Source organism: Triticum urartu, chromosome 7A, assembly GCF_056163025.1.
Source record: "Triticum urartu cultivar PI428250 chromosome 7A, HENAU_Tu73, whole genome shotgun sequence".
Classification (NCBI taxonomy): Eukaryota; Viridiplantae; Streptophyta; class Magnoliopsida; order Poales; family Poaceae; genus Triticum; species Triticum urartu.
In genome coordinates, this window is record NC_141879.1 from 390,145,507 (window position 1) to 390,165,495 (window position 19,989).

The following is a 19,989-nucleotide window of genomic DNA, read 5'->3' on the forward strand; positions in this document are numbered from 1 at the left end:
ACTATAATTTGGATATCATTTGTGCAGTTCAACTAAGATCAAGCGTGAAATGTATATCTCGTTTTGCACAAAAAGGTGGAAAGGAGGGTGACCAACAAGTGATGAAACATACATCAAATGAAAAGAAGCATGTTCGTTATCTGAATGGCAATCCTGCAAGGACAGTAGCAATTTCTAAAGCAGCAGCATTGCTAGATATTAGTGTGGGCATTAGGATTAACTATGACAACTGTTAAATACGACATTACTTTAATGGTGCCATTGCTTCATTTTACCGGCAACGTTACATTAACAACTGCTATAGAGTTGGTATTTGGGCACGGGAGAGTAGGTAGACCAGAACAGTTGCATTTCTAATGAAAAGAAGCAACTTATCTTAATGGTAAATTTAGCAGGACATGAAAAACAGTGCCATTGATTCATATTACTGGAGACATTACATTGAAAACAACATTTGTTTAACATGTCCGTACTTTTAACAGTGCGACTGGTACATTTTACCAGTGGCATTACATAAGAGTAGCTCGGGGCAACAAACATCAAAACAGGATATCTGGGTTGGTCTCATTTTTGTTCGGTATAGCCACCTTACACTGTGTGAGGCTAGCAAATCTAGTGCTGGACATATTCTGTTGACTTGTCCCCCAGTCCCCACTTTATTTCATTTTTCAACCAATAGATCGAGTTTATATTGTGTTTGTACTGCGTTTCCCTTTATTTCCCTATTAGACCAAGAGACTAGTTGGATAGCTAATCTCTGCTACTTTTCGCCCCCATTATTTTCTCTTTCGACCAAGTCCTAGATTCAGGTAACAAATCTTCCCCCACTCCTACCCCTTTCTTCCTTGTTTGAACCAAGTAGTACTAGATTTGAGTGCATGAACTAGTTTTACCTCTTAACAGTAAAAATTTAGGTGGCTTTCGAACAGCCAATCGATCCTTTCTACGAGGGGGCCCGAGAAATAGTAAAAGATACAAATGCAGCGACGTCAGGAGCTCGGGAAGTAGAGCAAGGCCGGTTTCGAATGAAGTTATACCTAAAGGTCGTTGTTATGTCGCTAGGTGGGCGGCAAGAGGTCGGATCTGCCCACACTACGACAGTGAGGAAGATGGGGTCGAAGGCCCTCCCTAGCCGGCGGGTGCGTGGGAGAGGATGTCAAGGCACGCTGATCGGGACGCACCGGCAGTGGGTAAGAGTCATCGCCGAGGACGACCGCATGAACCTTGCACCTTCTCACCTTCCCGGCGGAGAGGATTCGGCTGGATCTGTGACCAGCAGTGAGCAGAGAGAGAGTGTGGCCACTGCTGTCGTGTTTAGATCTAGAGAGGACTAGATAGTGTGAAGAGAGAAACACTAGCAAGCAAGCACGGAGGCTCCTTCCTATATAGTGGAGTAGTTTTGTTTTGTCTACTGGAGCTAGCCTGACCTCGTCAATGACTGTCGAGAAGTCTTCAAGCACGTGCCTCGGAGGCGCAGTTGTCGTCATTTTGATCTGAAGCACCGGATTATAACATATAACACGAAAAAATGCCACATGACAAGAAAGCATAACCTCACTGCCCCAAGGAGACAACATGAATCCCGACGGACAAACTAGACGAGGATCAAAGCTCCAATTAAAGAAAAACTCATAGAAAAGGGGTTCATTGATAGATGACCTAATTAACATAGCCGGCTTGACCTAGATGGCAGCCGAGTAGTCTTCGTGCATGTGCCCCCAATGACCAGCGCCTTGGAGGAACTCAGTTGTCGCTGTTTAACCCTCGCAGTGATCCGAAGCACATGACACCAAATATTGCGAGATGACAAGAAACCTTTTTTAGATTTCTCATCAGAACTACAGCCCTGTACAACACAGCCTACACGATATGTAGACACTAGCCAATTTAGCAATGTCTGCTAGAGTCTTGTCACTTGCATGGGCGAACTAATCTTTCATGTCACGCAGGGATCGTCCAGGCACCGACGGCTGTACAACACTGCTCCAGTACTATTGCTTGTCTCTCTCTTCTATTAACTCACCCGACTTGCGGGGCCGGTGTAACGCCCTGAGACCGATGCCCTAGGTGTCTTCTAGTTATTCATTGTCATTGTTATGTCATTTGTTTGTGTGTTGCACTTTGCCATGTCATCATCTGCATTTCATCTCGATACTTTTCAAACTTGCATCCGGTCATTTCCGCTGTTGTCCGTTTCAGGTTCCGGCACTCTCACACACACCCGCCGCACCTTCCAGATCTTTTTTCGTGAGCGGGAGAAAAACGTTCTTGGAATGGACCGGGAGTTGATGTGTGGTCTTGGTATATCACCGGTAGACCGCCTGTCAAATTTCATTCTATTTGGAGGTCATTTGATGCACCAATGGTTAACCGCGTTAACCGAAGCCCTCCTTCTCTTTGCAGCCCAACACCCCTCCACAATAGCCCACTAGCCCAACAAACTCCCCTCCATGCTCTTCGCCATTGGATCATGATCGTGTAGACAAAAACCGCAGCTCAATAGCCATCTTCTAGCTCCCTCTACCTATAAATAAGCACCTCCCCCTCCATTTTCGGGCAAAACCCTAGCCTCCTCCTCCACTAGACACGTCCGCGCCGCTGCACCTCGTCCACTCCCGCTCCACCACGTGGCCCAGCCGGCCTCCCCGCCGCAGCCCACGACCGGCCAGCCCCTGGGCCGCACCGGGCCAGCGCGCCCCCGCGCTCGCCCCGAGGCGCTGCACCGTCGCCCGCGCCTCCCGCCGCCGCGCTGCGCCACCGCCTCGCCCCGTCGCTCACGCGCCGCCGCCCCACAACCACGCGCCGAGCGCCGCTTCCTTCGCTCGCTGCCGCCAACCAGCTGCTCCGCGCCGCTGCCTCCTCCGCACGCGGGCGCCGCATCGTGCCGCGGCAGCCGTGCCTCCTCGTCGCCCTCCGTTGCCACTGGCCAGATCTGGCCCGGGGCGCCTTGCCGTCAACCTTGCCGGCCTTCTCCGACCCCGCCGACCACCTCCATGCCACCCATCGTCGGCGAGCTCGTCGTTGACCTTGGGAAACCCTACATCCGCGAGGTATATTTTCTCCTAAGTGCCATATTCTTTTCTTCTCATGTGCACTTTTTTGACTAGCCATAACTTCGTGCTCGTTGCTCCATTTCACGTGCATGATATGTTGAAATGTTCATCTCTGAATGCTCTACATGGTGATATAATTTGCAGGCATGTTACTGTCCATCTTGTTACCTTAATCATCGTTGCAAAAGTGCTAAATGTTATAATCTGCTGAAAATATCATAACTTGTTGATTTGTCTTTTTTATAGCATTTTGTGTGATTATCTTTTGAGCATCATGTCAAGATGTTTTATGAGCATATTCATGCCATATTTACAATGGTGCGATCCATGTATTTTTATGTGCTAGGTGGTGATTAGCACAAGCATGCAAAGTAGGGTACTTGCTATTCCTGATTTCAGTGACTTGATGCTTTCTGCTAAGTCTGAACCTGCTATATTATGTTGCCATGTTAGGTTGATTCTACTAGTGAATCCGTGCATAATCTAGAGATGCTCAGTAAGGATGTTTGTTGATCTTGTTATATTATATCCATACATGCCCTTGTTTACAATTATTTCCTGCTGTAGCTTGTCAGTAGCATGCTCTAAAATTGCAAAATAATGTTTCCGTCAGCCTGTTATTAGTAAGTTCAGTTTTGCCATGTGAATAGCTTGTGTTCTATGCAGCCTATGACCATGTTATTGCCATGAGTAGCTGCAAAAACATGTCGTCTTGCTGTTGGTAATATTCACATGCCATAAAATTCCTGGAGATGAGTTGAATAAGCTTGCAAACATGCCTACTTATCGTTGTTCCTGCCATGTTTAATTATTTCACCAAGTCTGTGAATTTGTTATCGTTTGCCATCTTGCCATGATATTTTGAGCATGCTATAGTGGTTTCTAGCAGTAGCCCAGTGATCATGTTATATAGTGCTCTACCTGTACATGCTTCACATGCCCTTTTATGCCATTAAATGTGCATGTAGCATATACTTTTGTTGTCTCGAAGTATGCATCATGAAATTGTTTTCATCCTTGCTCTATTTTTCACCAAGTCCGAGAATCTGTTATGACTTGCTTACTTGTCTTGATGAATGCCATTGATTTAGAGGTTATATGGAGATGCTTAGAAATCATGTTTTCCATGTTTAACCTATACTCTAATGCCATGTTTTTGTTTGCTATGATATTGCACTTTAGCATGCTTGTTTCATGCCTCGAACATGTCAACATGTTATTTCTGCTCACATGTATGCCCAGTTTTTCACTATGTCCTAATCTGTGTTATAAAGTTGCTTGTTGCTTTGATCTTGTTGGATTAATCTTGATGCCTATGAACATGAACCTTAATAATATTTGAAGTAGGTTATCTGTACTTTAAGTGCATATCATGTTTATGCGTATCTTGTTCTTGTAGCATGTTGTGATGAGGCTTGTAATATGCCTAGTTGCTGTTGTGGACAACTTGTCCTTTAAAGACGTTTCATGTGTATGTGTTGAACCGTTGCACCGTTTTAATCATGCTCTATATGAAACTTGCTTGGTTTTGCATGTATTTTCATCATGCCATGTTGCATCCATGTTTTGAAGTGTTTGTGATTATGTTTTGCTTGCATTTGCATCAATGCCATGTTTAACTTGTTTTGCTCATATCTTCTAGGCTGTACCTACGAATTAAACGAACTTTATATGTAACTTGATTAGAAAAACATGTAGTTTATCTTGGTGCACTTTAACTTGTTGTTTAACAACTTTAACTTAATGCTTTGTTCAGATCTGGACTAATTTGGAAATTTGCATATCGGAGTTTCCGGAATTGCTATATGTTATTTTCGGCCTCATTTAAACTTGCTTTGATGTGTTGTTCTTGTATGCATTATCTCTTGCCATGAGTAGCATCATATAGACTTGTCATGCATCATACTTGGATGAGCATCATGCCATGTTATGTGTTCAGTGTTTACCATGTTGTATTCTTCTTTCCGGTTGTGCTTCTTCTCGATAGTTACTGTTTCGTTGCGATCGTGAGGATTCGTTCGACTACGTGGGTTCATCTTCTTCATGGACTCGTTCTTCTTACTTGCAGGATTTCAGGCAAGATGACCGTTACCCTAGATACCACTACTATTATTGCTATGCTAGTTATCTCGATGTTATCGCTATGTCGTGCTACCTACCACTTGTTTATCAAGCCTCCCAAACTGCCATGATAGCCTCTAACCATTTTCACCATCCTAGCAAACAGTTGTTTGGCTATGTTACCGCTTTGCTCTGCCCCTCTTATAGCGTTGCTAGTTGCAGGTGCAGTTGTAGGTTGTTCCATGTTGGAACATGGATTTCTTGGGATATCACAATATCTCTTATTTAATTAATGCATCTATATACTTGGTAAAGGGTGGAAGGCTCGGCCTTTTGCCTGGTGTTTTGTTCCACTCTTGCTGCCTTAGTTTTTGTCATACCGGTGTTATGTTCCTTGATTTTGCGTCCCTAACACGATGAGGGTTTATGGGCCCCTCTTGATAGTTCGCTCTGAATAAAACTCTTCCAGCAAGGCCCACCATTGGCTTTACCATTTGCCTAATAACAACTAAAAACTTGCATAGGGACCTGCCGGCCCCCGAGGTCTCTTAATCAACCCCTGGTCCAATGCTCCTCGTGAGTGTTGGTCCAAACCGGGCGATGCCCGGCGCCCCTGGCAACCAGGGTCTCAGCCAACCCGACGTCTGGCCCATCCGGAGTACCCTGAGAATGAGATACGTGCGACTCCTATCAAGCTAGGTCGGTGCATCGGGAGGTCTTACTGGCTTTGTTTTACCGTTGTCGAAATGTCTTATGCACCGGGATCTCGAATTTGATCGGATGTCCCACGATGGAGGATTGTCTTCGCGGATCGTGAGCTTGTCATGGGCTAAGTTGGGATACCCCTGCAGGGTTTAAACTTTCGAGAGCCATGCCCGAGGTTATGTGATAGATGGGAATTTGTTAATATCCAATTGTAGTGGACTTGAACTAAACTCAACTAAGATACACCAACCGCATGCGCAATTGTGATTATCTCTTTTCGGGTGCATTCAAGAAGAGAACACGGTTGGGTTATGTTTGTACGTAAGTAGTTCAGGATCACTTCTTGATCATTACTAGCTTGCGACCATTTGCGTAGTTCTCATCTTACTCTTGTAATCGTAAGTTAGCCACCATACAATGCTTAGCCGCTTGCTGCAACCCCACCACTTATCCTTTCCATACCCATTAAGCTTTGCTAGTCTTGATACCCATGGTAATGGGATTGCTGACTCCTCGTGGCTCACAGATTACTACAACAACAGTTGCAGGTACAGGTAATGCGATGACCATGACGTGAGAGCGATGTTTATTTGTTTTGGAGTTTCTTGAGCACTGCGTTGGTTTTCCCTTGAAGAGGAAAGGGTGATGCAGCAAAGTAGCGTAAGTATTTCCCTTAGTTTTTGAGAACCAAGGTATCAATCCAGTAGGAGGCCACGCACGAGTCCCTCGCACCTAGACAAACAAATAAATCCTCGCAACCAACACGATAAGGGGTTGTCAATCCCTACACGGTCACTTACGAGAGTGAGATCTGATAGATATGATAGGATACTATTTTTGGTATTTTTATGATAAAGATGCAAAGTAAAATAAATAGAAAAAGAAATAACTAAGTATTGGAAGATTAATATGATGGAAGATAGACCCGGGGGAAATAGGTTTCACTAGTGGGTTCTCTCAAGAGCATAAGTATTTACGGTGGGTGAACAAATTACTGTTGAGCAATTGACAGAATTGAGCATATTATGAGAATATCTAGGTATGATCATGTATATAGGCATCACATCCGAGACATGTAGACTGACTCCTGCCTGCATCTACTACTATTACTCCACACATCAACCGCTATCCAGCATGCATCTAGAGTATTAAGTTCAAGAGAACAGAGTAACGCTTTAAGCAAGATGACATGATGTAGAGGGATAAACTCATGTAATATGATATAAACCCCATCTTGTTATCCTCGATGGCAACAATACAATACGTGCCTTGCTGCCCCTACTGTCACTGGGAAAGGACACCGCAAGACTGAACCCAAAGCTAAGCACTTCTCCCATTGCAAGAAAGATCAATCTAGTCGGCCAAACCAAACTGATAATTCAAAGAGACTTGCAAAGATAACCAATCATACATAAAAGAATTCAGAGAAGATTCAAATATTGTTCATAGATAAACTTGATCATAAACCCACAATTCATCGTTCTGAACAAACACACCGCAAAATAAGATTACATCGAATAGATCTCCACAAGAGAGGGGGAGAACTTTGTATTGAAATCCAAAAAGAGAGAAGAAGCCATCTAGCTAATAACTATGGACCCGTAGGTCTGAAGTAAACTACTCACACATCATCAGAGGGGCTATGGTGTTGATGTAGAAGCCCTCCATGATCGATGCCCCCTCCGGCGGAGCTCCGGAAAAGGCCCCAAGATGGGGTCTCGTGGATACAGAAAGTTATGGCGGTTGAATTAGGGTTTTGGCTCCGTATATGGTAGTTTGGTGGTATGGAGGTATATATAGGAGGAAGGAGTACGTCGGTGGAGCAACAGGGGCCCACGAGGGTGGAGGGCGCGCTTGCGGGGTAGGCGCGCCCCCTACCTCGTTCCTTCCTCCTTGATTGCTTGATGTAGGGTCCAAGTCCTCTGGATCATGTTCGTTCCGAAAATCACGTTCCCGAAGGTTTCATTCCGTTTGGACTCCGTTTGATATTCTTTTTCTGTGAAACCCTAAAATAGGCAAAAAAACAGCAATTCTGGGCTGGGCCTTCGGTTAATAGGTTAGTCCCAAAAATAATATAAAAGCGTATAATAAAGCCCAATAATGTCCAAAACATAATATAATATAGCATGGAACAATAAAAAATATAGATACGTTGGAGACGTATCAAGCATCCCCAAGCTTAATTCCTGCTCATCCTCGAGTAGGTAAATGATAAAAATAGAATTTTTGATGTGGAATGCTACTTGGCATAATTTCAATGTAATTCTTCTTAATTGTGGTATGAATATTCAGATCCAAAAGATTCAAGACAAAAGTTCAATATTGACATAGAAATAATAATAATAATACTTCAAGCATACTAACTAAGCAATTATGTCTCTTCAAAATAACATGGCCAAAGAAAGTTATCCCTACAAAATCATATAGTCTGGCTATGTTCTATCTTCACCACACAAAGTATTTAAATCATGCACAACCCCGATGACAAGCCAAGCAATTGTTTCATACTTTTGGTGTTCTCAAACATTTTCAATCTTCACGCAATACATGAGCGTGAGCCATGGACATAGCACTTTAGGTGGAATAGAATGGTGGTTGTGGAGGAGACAAAAAAAGGGGAAGATAGTCTCACATCAACTAGGCGTATCAATGGGCTATGGAGATGCCCATCAATAGATATCAATGTGAGTGAGTAGGGATTGCCATGCAACGGATGCACTAGAGCTATAAGTATATGAGAGATCAACAAAAGGAACTAAGTGGGTGTGCATTGAACTTGCTTGCTCATGAAGACCTAGGGCATTTTGAGGAAGCCCATCATTGGAATATACAAGCCAAGTTCTATAATGAAAAATTCCCACTAGTATATGAAAGTGATAACATAGGAGACTCTCTATTATGAAGATGATGGTGCTACTTTGAAGCACAAATGTGGTAAAAGGATAGTAGAATTGTCCCTTCTCTCTTTTTCTCTCATATTATCTTTTTATTTATTTGGGCCTTTTTACGGCCTCTTTTTTTATTTGGGCTTGTTTGGCCTCTTTTTTTTCGTCCAGAGCCTCATCCCGACTTGTGGGGGAATCATAGTCTCCATCATCCTTTCCTCACTTGGGACAATGCTCTAAAAATGATGATCATCACACTTTTATTTACTTACAACTCAATACTTAGAACAAAATATGACTCTATGTGAATGCTTCCAGCGGTGTACCGGGATATGCAATGAATCAAGAGTGACATGTATGAAAGAATTATGAACGGTGGCTTTGCCACAAATACAATGTCAACTACATGATCATGCAAAGATATGACAATGATGGAGCGTGTCATAGTAAATGGAACAGTGGAAAGTTGCATGGAAATATATCTCGGAATGGCTATGGAAATGCCATGATAGGTAGGTATGGTGGCTGTTTTGAGGAAGGTATATGGTGGGTATATGATACCGGCGTAAGGTGCGCGGTATTAGAGAGGCTAGCAATGGTGGAAGGAAGAAAAGTGCGTATGATCCATGGACTCAACCTTAGTCATAAAGAACTCATATACTTATTGCAAAAATCTACAAGTTATCAAAGCAAAGTATTACGCGCATGCTCCTAGGAGGATAGATTGGTAGGAAAAGACCATCGCTTGTCCCCGACCGCCACTCATAAGAAAGACAATCAATAAATAAATCATGCTCCGACTTCATCACATAACGGTTCACCATACGTGCATGCTACGGGAATCACAAACTTTAACACAATTATTTCTCAAATTCACAACTAATCCACTAGCATGACTCTAATATCACCATCTCCATATCTCAAAACAAATCAAGTATCAAACTTCTCATAGTATTCAACACACTCATAAGAAAAAAATTATTAATCTTTAATGGCTAACATAATTAAAGAAAATTACCATGCTGTTTTGTAGTACTCCAAAAATAATCTAAGTGAAGCATGAGAGAACAATAGTTTCTATAAAACAAATCCACCGACGTGCTCTAAAAGATATAAGTGAAGTACTAGAGCAAAAACTATATAAGTCAAAAGATATAAGTGAAGCACATAGAGTATTCTAAAAATTTCCGAATCATGTGTGTCTGTCTCAAAAGGTGTGTACAGCAAGGATGATTGTGGAAACTAACAAATAAAGTCTCAAATAATACAAGACGCTCCAAGCAAAACACATATCATGTGGTAAATAAAAATATAGCTCCCAAGTAAAGTTACCGATGGAAGTAGACGAAAGAGGGGATGCCTTCCGGGGCATCCCCAAGCTTTGGATTTTAGGTGTCCTTAGATTATCTTGGGGAGCCATGGGCATCCCCAAGCTTAGGCTCTTTCCACTCCTTCTTCAATAAACCATCAAATCTTTTACCAAAAACATGAAAACTTCTCAACACAAAACATAAAGTAGAAAATCTTGTGATCTCCGTTAGCGAAAGAAAACAGAACACCACTTCAAGGTACTGTAATGAAGTCATTCATTATTTATATTGGTGTTAAAACTCCTGTATTACAACTTCTCTATGGTTTGTAAACTCCTGTATTACAACTTCTCTATGGTTTGTAAACTATTCATCAAAATAAGCAAACAACACACGAAAAACAGAATCTGTCAAAAACAGAACAGTCTGTAGTAATCTGTAGCTAACGCAAGATCTGAACCCCAAAAATTCTAAAATAAATTTCTGGACGTGAGGAATTTATCTATTAATCATTTGAAAAAATAATTAACTAAATATCACTTTCCAAATAAAAATGGCAGCAATTCTCGTGAGCGCTAAAGTTTCTGTTTTTTACAGCAAGATTAAAAAGACTTTCCCCAAGTCTTTCCAACTGTTCTACTTGGCACAAACACTAATTAAACACAAAAAACACAACCAAAACAGAGTCTAGATAAATTATTTATTACTAAACAGGAGCAAAAAGCAAGGAATAAAAATAAAATTGGGTTGCCTCCCAACAAGCGCTATCGTTTAACGCCCCTAGCTAGGCATAAAAGCAAGGATAGATCTAGGTATTTCCATCTTTGGTAGGCAATCCATAAGTGGCTCTCATAATAGATTCATAAGGTAATTTAATTTTCTTTCTAGGGAAGTCTTCCATGCCTTTCCTTAACGGAAATTGGAATCTAATATTCATTTCCTTCATATCAATAATTGCACCAATCGTTCTAAGGAAAGGTCTACCAAGAATAATAGGACATGAAGGATTGCAATCTATGTCAAGAACAACAAAATCTACGGGAACATAATTTTTATTTTCAACAATAAGAACATCATTAATTCTTCCCATAGGTTTCTTAATAGTGGAATCCGCAAGGTGCAAGTTTAAAGAGCAATCATCAAAATCACGGAAACCTAGCAAATCACACGAAGTCTTTGGAATCGTGGAAACACTAGCACCCAAATCACACAGAGCATAGCATTCATGATCTTTAATTTTAATTTTATTAGTAGGTTCCTGCTCATCATAAAATTTTCTAGGGATAGAAACTTCCAACTTAAGTTTTTCTTCATAAGATTGCATCAAAGCATCAATGATATGTTTAGTAAAAGCTTTATTTTGACTATAAGCATGAGGAGAATTTAGCACGAATTGCAACAAGGAAATACAATCTATCAAAGAGCAATTATCATAATTAAATTCCTTGAAATCCAAAATAGTGGGTTCATTAATATTTAAAGTTTTTACTTCTTCAATCCCACTTTTAACAATTTTAGCATCAAGATCTAAAGACTCTGAATTTTTCGAACGCTGTCTAGGTAAAGGTGGATCATATTCAGTCCCATAATTATCAAGATTCATATTGCAAAACAAAGATTTAATAGGGGACACATCAATAATTTTAGATCTTCATCTTTATTATCATGGAAACTAGAAGAACACGCTTTTATAAAGCAATCTTTCTTAGCACGCATCCTAGCGGTTCTTTCTTTGCACTCATCAATGGAAATTCTCATGGCTTTGAGAGACTCATTGATATCATACTTAGGTGGAATAGATCTAAGTTTCAAAGAATCAACATCAAGAGAAATTCTATCAACGTTCCTAGCCAACTCATCAATCTTAAGCAATTTTTCTTCAATCAAAGCATTGAAATTCTTTTGCGAAGTAATAAATTCTTTAATATTAGATTCAAAATCAGAGGGCATCTTATTATAATTTCCATAAGAATTGTTGTAGGAATTACCATAATTATTAGAGGAATTACTAGGATACGGCCTAGGATTAAAGTCGCGTTGTTACCAAAATTATTCCTACCAACAAAATTCACATCCAGAGATTCATTATTATTCTCAATCAAAGTAGACAAAGGCATATCATTAGGATCAAAAGAAACAGTTTTATTAGCAAATAATTTCATAAGTTCATCCGTCTTACCACTCAAAACATTAATTTCTTATATTGCATGCACTTTCTTATTAGTAGATCTTTTAGTGTGCCATTGAGAATAATTAACCATAATATTATCTAGGAGTTTAGTAGCTTCTCCTAAAGTGATTTCCATAAAAGTGCCTCCCGCGGCCGAATCTAAAAGATTTCTAGAAGCAAAATTCAATCTGGCATAAAACTTTTGTATAATCATCCACAAATTCAAACCATGTGTAGGGCAATTACGTATCATTAATTTCATCCTCTCCCAAGCTTGTGCGACATGTTCATGATCAAGTTGCTTAAAATTCATAATATCATTTCTAAGAGAGATGATCTTAGCGGGAGGAAAATACTTAGAGATAAAAGCATGTTTGCACTTATTCCACGAATCAATACTATTTTTAGGCAAAGACGAAAACCAAGCTTTAGCACGATCTCTAAGCGAAAAAGGAAATAGCTTCAATTTAACAATATCATTATCCACATCTTTCTTCTTTTGCATATCACATAAATCAACGAAGCTATTCAGATGGGTAGCGGCATCTTCACTAGGAAGGCCGGTGAATTGATCTTTCATGACAAGATTCAACAAAGCAGCATTGATTTCACAAGATTCAATATCGGTAAGAGGAGCAATCGAAGTGCTAAGGAAATCCTTGTTGTTGGTATTGGTGAAGTCACACAATTTAGTATTATCTTGAGCTATTGTGACAAGCAAGCAATCCAACACACAAGCAAACAAGAAACGGGCAAAAAGAGGCAAATAGAGAAAGAGAGGGAGGATTGAGAGAGAGGGCGAATAAAATGTCAAGGGTGAAGTGGGGGAGAGGAAAATGAGAGACAAATGGAAAATAATGTAATGCGGGAGATAAGGGTTTGTAATGGGTACTTCGTATGTCTTGACTTGCAATGGCGCCACAAATGACTCGTTGTCGGGAGCCAAATCTTGACTTGTCTTGCGCGAACCTCCCCGGCAACGGCGCCAGAAATCCTGCTTGCTACCACTTGAGCACTGCGTTGGTTTTCCCTTGAAGAGGAAAGGGTGATGCAGAAAAGTAGCATAAGTAATTCCCTCAGTTTTTGAGAACCAAGGTATCAATCCAGTAGGAGGCCGCGCACGAGTCCCTCGCACATACACAAACAAATAAATCCTCGCAACCAACGCGATAAGGGGTTGTCAATCCCTACACGGTCACTTACGAGAGTGAGATCTGATAGATATGATAGGATAACATTTTTGGTATATTTCTGATAAAGATGCAAAGTAAAATAAATGGCAGAAGAAATAACTAAGTATTGGAAGATTAATATGATGGAAGATAGACCCGGGGGCCATAGGTTTCACTAGTGGCTTCTCTTAAGAGCATAAGTATTTACGGTGGGTGAACAAATTACTGTTGAGCAATTGACAGAATTGAGCATAGTTATGAGAATATCTAGGTATGATCATGTATATAGGCATCACGTCCGAGACAAGTAGACCGACACCTGACTGCATCTACTACTATTACTCCACACATCGACCGCTATCCAGCATGCATCTAGAGTATTAAGTTCAAGAGAATAGAGTAACACTTTAAGCAATATGACATGATGTAGAGGGATAAACTCATGAAATATGATATAAACCCCATCTTGTTATCCTCGATGGCAACAATACAATATTTTCCTTGCTGCCCCTACTGTCACTGGGAAAGGACACCGCAAGATTGAACCCAAAGCTAAGCACTTCTCCCATTGCAAGAAAGATCAATCTAGTAGGCCAAACCAAACTGATAATTCGAAGAGACTTGCAAAGATAATCAATCATACATAAAAGAATTCAGAGAAGATTCAAATATTGTTCATATATTAAGTTGATCATAAACCCACAATTCATCAGTCTCAACAAACACACCGCAAAAGAAGATTACATCGAATAGATCTCCACAAGAGAGGGGGAGAACTTTGTATTGAGATCCAAAAAGAGAGAATAAGCCATCTAGCTAATAACTATGGACCCGTAGGTCTGAAGTAAACTACTCACACTTCATCGGAGGGGCTATGGTGTTGATGTAGAAGCCCTCCGTGATCGATGCCCCCTCCGGCGGAGCTCCGGAAAAGGCCCCAAGATGGGATCTCGTGGATACATAAAGTTACGGTGGTGGAATTAGGGTTTTGGCTCTATATCTGGTAGTTTGGGGGTACGTAGGTATATATAGGAGGAAGGAGTACGTCGGTGGAGCAACAGGGGGGCCCCGAGGGTGGAGGGCGCGCCTGGGAGGTAGGCACGCCCCCTACCTCGTGCCTTCCTCATTGATTGCTTGACGTAGGGTCCAAGTCCTCTGGATCATGTTCGTTCCGAAAATCACGTTCCCGAAGGTTTCATTCTGTTTGGACTCCGTTTGATATTCTTTTTCTGCAAAACCCTAAAATAGGAAAAAAATAGCAATTCTGGGCTGGGCCTCCGGTTAATAGGTTAGTCCAAAAAATAATATAAAAGTGTATAATAAAGCCCAATAATGTCCAAAACAGAATATAATATAGGATGGAACAATAAAAAATTATAGATACGTTGGAGACATATTAGAGTTCTTCTTTTGTTTCTTCTTCTTCGATTGAGGGTTAGGTTCCTAGTCGGCAGCCTGGGCTAGTAGGGTGGATGTCGTTTCTTTTTCTTTTTCTATTTGTGTTTCATCCATAGTCGGATGTTGTTCTCATGTCTGGTGTTTGATGTATTCTTGTGGCATGTGTATGCCCTTCATATGTATCCCCGACTATTATGTGATGGTATGATGTAATGATATCCACCTTGCAAAAGCGTTTCAATATGCGGCTCTATACTTGGTGGGACCTGCGAGTTCCTCTTGGATAGGATCGCATATTGGGCATTACACCTCGGGAGTGTGCGTATGGTCGGTTCTCAATTGCGGTCCCACATGTGTGTGCAAACACAATATGACGTGCGTTCCATTCGGAGAGCGGCGTGCCAAACCGACCGACCGCCTGGGGTGCGAGCGAACGCGACGGGCGTGTTGTATACGCCATACATGTGTACCGTCTTTTTCTCGAGGCTTTGCTCCATGGTGCAATCCATGGATACAAAATTATATTGTACTATTTAAAAGTCGAGGCAAGGCTGTTCCCGCGCGGTAGGAGGGGCAGTTCCACCTAGTCGATTCGACAAAGGCGCGAGAACATGAGGTAGTAGGCTGCTACAAACGTAGGGCTGTGTGATTTCACAGCGAGTTACTGCTGGACAGGTGGGGCCTCGTGATTTGACTTGCAATTATCATTTTAACTGCGGTGCTACGACTGACGTGAGTCTCCCAATTCCTGACAACCTCCACGGTATACAGATGTCTCTCCCAATGCTCCACCATGTAGAGGCTGGTTCTTGCATGAGAGCCCACTCCTACACTTTTTCCTTGCCTCTCTCCTCCACATATGCAAAAATGCCATGTAAGCGGGCTTATAGCCCACTATTGTACTTGCTAGTACAGGTGCTAAGCCTGCCAGATAGGCATAAAGTCTGATGTGGCAAGTTAATTAAGAAGAGAGAGACTAGTTTGGTGACCCCAGGAAGAAACGGTGCTAAGCGTGTGTACCTAGGTGAAAAGACAATTTTGAGTCTAGAGCTAATTAAAAGAAGCAAGCTTAGCAACAAAAAACTAAGCACCTATGCATTGGGGACTTGAGTTGCTAAGCCATTTAATGCCCTTAGCACCTCATCTAAGCACCATTTCATTGGAAGAGGTCACTCCTTGGCAAATGCAATAAATACTACGAAGAAAGAGATAGAGAGAAGTAAAAAATACCCTTATAGCCAACCTTATAGCTAACCTTGTTGTATGAGTGACTAAGTGATGAATATGTATGACATGGCAACATCAGATAGCCTAACACACCTTGTTAAATCTCCAAGGGCGCGACTGCGTGAGCTAGGCGACGGCCGTGGTAGGCGCGACCATGATACGGGCTGCTGGTAGCCCTTGGATCTTAGATCAAACGTTCGCATGCTAAGTTGCTGAAAATTTGTAGAATAACCCTCCAGGATAGGATATTCACCCATAGGTCTAGAATCACACCATGCAACTGTTCGATCTTAGATTAAAGGGCTCTCGGAAGCCCATATCATGGGAGAATGGAAAGCTTCGTATCACCTGTAATTTTCCCGACGCTTGACGTGTGAACACGCAGACATGACATCTAATTGGGCCCCCATAGTACTATGCATGAATCCATTTATCCACCAAGCAAGCCACTACCCTACCGTTCGCACGCCCCACTCAACATTTTTACAATCGAAAAACCACTAGCAGTTCGCTCCTACTCATCCCTGGACGTCCTTTAACATTACGGCAGTTCGCTCGTAGTCGTCCAGTACTTTCACATTACAGCAGTTCCACTAATCCTAACCCTCCTCCCAAATCCATGGCGTCCCAAATCTCCATGATCGGCGGCGAGTACAAGGTTAGAACCATCACCAGCGATGAGTTCGATGTCATCTACACCTGTTCTTCCATGACGGTGAAAGGATGCCTTGCTCGCTTTAGACGCATGTTCAAAAAGTAAAATGATGAGTGGGTCATTGGGCTAGATGTTGAGTACACCACAACCCTGGACAAAGAGAAGAATCTAAAGGAGGAAGAGAAGATGAAGCCCGTCGTGATCCATGTTTGTGTGCATAACTTGTGCTTGGTCTACCACATATTCCATGCTGACGTTGAGTGCAAGGAATTTAAGAACTTCCTCGCGGGCGGCCTAGTCAAATTCGTTACTGTAGACTTTACGAATGACAGAACATTCCTGGGTCGGATAGCCTCGTTGTAGGCGAGCCCTTCGACCTCCAGAAGAATGGGCTGGTGTCCTCCCATGATCAGCCTTCAATGCTGACCCTGGCAGGAGCCATGGTTCATCCTTCGTACGGTAAAATGAAGAAACCTCTGCCCAAGTTCCATCGTCATGCATGGCAGTGGAATGTACTAGATATAGACCACATCAAGTATGCTGCAATGGATGCCTACCTTTGTTTCAATATCTACAAGGGTTGGATGAAGAGTAAGAGCTAAGTGTGTGGTTCAAGCAAAGAAGTATCGGCCAAGAGGAAGAGGGACAAGGACAAAGTCGAGCACGTGGACGAGGAGTCCGAGTAAGGTGGCAGTGTCGTTGCTCATGGTGGTTCTAATGTAGTGTCTACCGGATTAGTAGTTGCTTATTTTAATTTTAGGGGTGCTTAGTTCTATTTGAGGGGTGTGTTGTGCTGAGCCCCCAGCAAAACTATGGTATGTTCCTTCTCGTTACTATAACTCTTCAGTATGTACATACTAGTATTTCTTACGGTTCATCTTTTAGTTGGTATAGTACCACCACTCGTTTCTTCACATTATATACGTACAATATATATGGCCAACATCATATAGCCAGCAGTTTAGTTGTCAAAGAATTTCAGGGTGCTTAGTTTTCAAAGAATTTCAGGGATTATCCATGGCGGGATCTGGTGGGCGAGGCGGGGAGGCGAGCCTAGGCGCTGGGAGGTCCCTATGAGGCTAAGATAAAGATAGTACTAGTACTCCACTCCGTCCATATTTAAATACAAAGGCCACCAATAGTAGCCCTGGCAAAAATTGATTATGCTGCCTGTGTCCTGGTTTATTGGCCCCCCTTTTTTTGTGCCACTTTTTATGACATGCATAAATATTATGTTACATAAAAATATGGTCAAAAATTGGCACAACATACAAAGGAGACCAATGGAATTAGCAACCCATGATTTAACTACTCGCATGCACGCAGTGGAGTAGTAATGTCTTTCTCAACTACTCCCTCCCTCACGTCCACTCAATTTGCATGCGCTGTATTATTTGACCAGCAATGAAGTGAATGGCTTTACACGCGTCAAATTATCACATGGGGTGGATCTTTGTACAAAAATGTGTCCCATCATGTACCCACGTGTGTGTGCGAGGGAATGAGTGCATGCATGCACATCTTTGCTTCGTGCATGTACTGCCAGTGTGCCTACGTCATTGTGATCAATCCACACAAGGAGGTCGTGACAATGCCTCCACGTGTGCCACATGGCTTCATGAACTGAAAGAGAGACACTGTGTAGCGTGCCATTGGAATTCTAATTTACGTGTTTTGCACCTACTCGAAGTACTATTAAGGTACACGTGCATTGCACACATCAGATTTGGCAACCAAATTATGAATAAATACCACACTATAGCATGTAAGCTTTGAGTCATATATGCATGATGTAGATGTTCGTTCAATTCTTATAGTTCATCTCATTCAAAATCAATTAGTTTTTATAAAAAAATTAGGGCCTCTTTGATTCGTAGGATTGCCAAAACACGGAAATACGAAAATCACGGGATTAGAGTGGAATGTCATCTTGAATCCTACAGGATTGTACGAGTGTTTGATTGTGCGTAGAAAAAATGTAGGATTCTTTCAAAGAGGTTTGAGTGGATGGAAAGTTTTTCCTATGAAATCTAGTGCAAATGAATCTTATGGAAAATTTCCTATGGTTTAAAATCCTACGAATCAAACAACCAAGATAGAAAAAAATCCTAAGGATTAGAATTCTCCAAAATTCCTTTGATAATCCTTTGAATCAAAGAAGCCCTTAATCTATTTTATGATTCATGGAATTGTGCGTTGTAAAGCATAAAGTAAAAACAAATAATGGCAATTCAACTAGAAAAAAAGTTTGGGCAGTTATCATACGGAAGATTCTAGAACAAAGGAGAAGCACTTGTGTTTTGAGGTTTCTGCATTATGCTTAAGTTCAACCATGGAGTTTGCTAGACTGTACATGTGGCAAAATCCGGCGGGGGGGGGGGGGGGGCTAGAAGATGGTGCGAGGGGCCAAGTGGAGGGAGACTATGAAGGAGTGCACAAGTGCGAGATCGATATTTAAAGAGAAGGGGCGAGAACATGCGATGTTGCGTGCAGTGGCGGAGCCATGAGAAATAAATGAGATAGGGGGCCAAGCATTGATAATCCTTTATGAGGAGGTCCAATTCATCAACTTATACCATTTTACCAGCAATTGATCTAATGATCACATTCATATTAGCCTCAATATATAGTGATCTTAGGGGGCAGGGCATTGGCTGCCCCTGTCTTCGCCGCTGTGCGTGCGTCTCAGAGATGAAGCGGAAGGCATGGATGATGAGAGGGGGATGTTGGATATATAATTAATGTGGGTGTATTAGCTATGTAATCCTATATAGAGAGGTATAGATTGATCGATGTGTATGTGGAAAAGAGGGTGAGACCTCACTAGATATATAGATTGATCGGTTTGTGTGGAAAATTGGGAAAGATCTAGCTATATACACACACACACATAGAGGAACATCGATCATTGCACATGCACGTGAGAGATAAAGAATGCCTGATATGATCAAGAGGGGGAGGTGTGTGTGTGCATGCATGGGAGACCGACATGAAGAAAAAGATTGCATGTGTGTGATGCATAATACCAAGTGGTTGTGTGTGTGCATGCATGCACGAGAGAAAGTTAGTAGTACAATTATAAAGAGAAGACGACTGTGTGGGTGTAAAAGACTAGGTGAGGTTATAATCAATGTAAAGTTGAATTCAAATATTTGAATAAGAGATCATGATGTTTGAAACCCATGCATGCATGAATATAACTGAGATATGCGTGGTGTGGTTTGGAAACGAGCATGATATACTGTATACACATTGAACAAGGTCAGGCTGATTTGAATTTGAGATACCAATGGCAGACATCGTTTGTCCACATAGCATCCATGGATGGACACACTATTCTAATTGGATATGAT